The sequence below is a fragment of the Trichechus manatus genome, unplaced genomic scaffold (assembly GCF_000243295.1).
Source record: "Trichechus manatus latirostris isolate Lorelei unplaced genomic scaffold, TriManLat1.0 scaffold00088, whole genome shotgun sequence".
In the NCBI taxonomy this organism is placed as follows: Eukaryota; Metazoa; Chordata; class Mammalia; order Sirenia; family Trichechidae; genus Trichechus; species Trichechus manatus.
In genome coordinates, this window is record NW_004444024.1 from 4,702,174 (window position 1) to 4,704,305 (window position 2,132).

A 2,132-nucleotide genomic window follows, 5' to 3' on the forward strand; every position below is an offset into this window, starting at 1 on the left:
AAGGATATTTTATATTTAAATTTATGTTGTTCTTGGTAATAGCACATGCCCAATGAAAATAAAAGCTGGAAAAGCATTTACACTTCCTACTTGAGTGGACAGTTACAACAGTCAATCATTTTCTGAAATGACCATTATATTTCAATTTATCAAGTACTACTCTGAACTTACTACGAGATGTAGTCAAAGTTAGGAGAGACGAAGTAGGGACAACATTCCTTTTTGGAGAGGGTAATCCAGAATCAGCATGGTAAATAAATATACCCTGCTGAAAAATTCTAGGTGGAAAAAAATGAATGTAGTCAATTTCAACTCATGCTGAGCTGACTTAATTTTTTCATTAACTTGTTTGGTGTCATTCTTCTAAATCAAGTGTGCTTAATTCTTCTTCTAGTTCATCCAAATCTTCTCCAGTGAAAAGATTTTCATTAACAGGAACAACACTGATGACTCCATTTTCCTGTTCCTCCCACTCGTTGTCCTCTTCCAAATCACTTCTTTCCCCATTTTCAGCCCCACTTCCAGAAGCTTCACTTAATTTCTTTTCATCTTTTTCTGAAGTATACGTGCTGAATCTTTCAAGACTGGCTATAGTAATACCTGTCTCGTCGACACCTCTTAGAAGGTACAGGCTTAAATCTATGTCTTTTATGCTTGCAGAATCATCAGCCTCATCACCACCTGTTCCCTGGGTGTAACGGGTATCATCTAATTCCTCTTCCTCATCCTCATCAACCACTTCAGGATGAAATTCAAACACCTCATGATCGCGGATCACTAGTGCTTTCCTTGCTTTGAAGTCTGCTTTCCTTCTTTCCACATCTTGCTCAAGTTTATTAATCTTTTCTTGTCTTTTCGTTTTTTCCATGCAAGAAAAGATTCTACAGTGATTTTGGTAACATTCAGACCTAGGGCAGAATACTGTCTTTCACTGAGATCTTCTAATGAAATTTCGTCTTCTTTCACTTCTTTCTTTATATCTTTTTTGACACAAATCCAGGAAGAAGTGCATGCTGATAGATGCACATATCACCTCCTCCGGGCATACCCCAAACCAGTCATACTCGTTGTTTTCAATAGCTTCAAAGAAATGCTGGCATACTATTTGAGTTTTTGGTTTTTTCTTTTTCACCTCACCATGCTTCTTGTTCACTACTTCTTCCAGTTGTTTTTCGTCCCAGTTATCTATGGTATCTTTTTCAAGTTCTTCATCTCTTGCATCAATATAAACACTTTGCTTTTTACATTTTCTGTCCAGAGTCAAGTCATGAGAGAAGATACACTTTTCTCCTTTAGCACACTGTCCTTGCTTGAAGAATACACATACCATGGATTTGGGATCTGCACCTTTACTTATTTTTTGAGCAGCAGCTACACGTTCGAACAGTTCTTTTAGCTCCTGCAATTCCTTCTTCTTGTCATCTTTCTTCAATTTCTTTTTAGTTTCACCTTGTGCTACCTGACGTGGATTTTGTTGACCAAATTTAACTTGATGAGTGACAGCCTTTGTAAACTTCTGCTGCTTTGCTCCTTTCTTGTTCTTTAGACCAAAAGTTTTGTCTTTGATGGTATTCTCCATCTTTTCCTGCTCCGCCTTTTTGCCGTCACTGTTCTGAGTCTGTCTCTTTAGGGGTCTTGTGGAGACAGGCGGCACTGGCCAGACTTCAGCGCAACTGGACACGGTCAGGGGCTCTGGCCTGGAGCCGGAGGAAGGAGAAAGACCAGGGCTTCCTCCAGCACCGCGCACAGAAAGTCCATTTTAAAACATAATAGGGTGTGCACCTGCAGGGACCATCCCAGCTTCAAACCCAGAGGCTTTTCGAATACTACTGAGCCACGTGATGACTGGAATGACTCTGTTACACCAGTGCCTGTTGCTTCTGCCCAGCTCTGGGAGAAAACCATGCATGAGGGATTCATTTCAGCTCACTGAAGAGGTTTCCATAATAGAACTCTACTGACAGTAGATTTACAACTGAAGAATGTAAGATTACTAAATCATTGGCAGCTAAGCACAAAACTTAATGAAAACCAAAAAATAGTACAACCGAGGTTGCAACCCTCTCCTGATCTAATGAACTTAATGACGGAGCTGAAGATGGTTTTGAAAATTTAGTTGAATAACAAACAAA

At 39.6% G+C, this 2,132-nt stretch overlaps 1 pseudogene; it reads right to left on the minus strand.

Annotated features, from left to right (window-relative positions):
* Positions 1–355: 355 nt before the first annotated feature.
* On the minus strand, positions 356–1,750 carry LOC101353927 (zinc finger CCCH domain-containing protein 15 pseudogene; annotated as a pseudogene).
* Between the last annotated feature and the right edge of the window lie 382 nt (positions 1,751–2,132).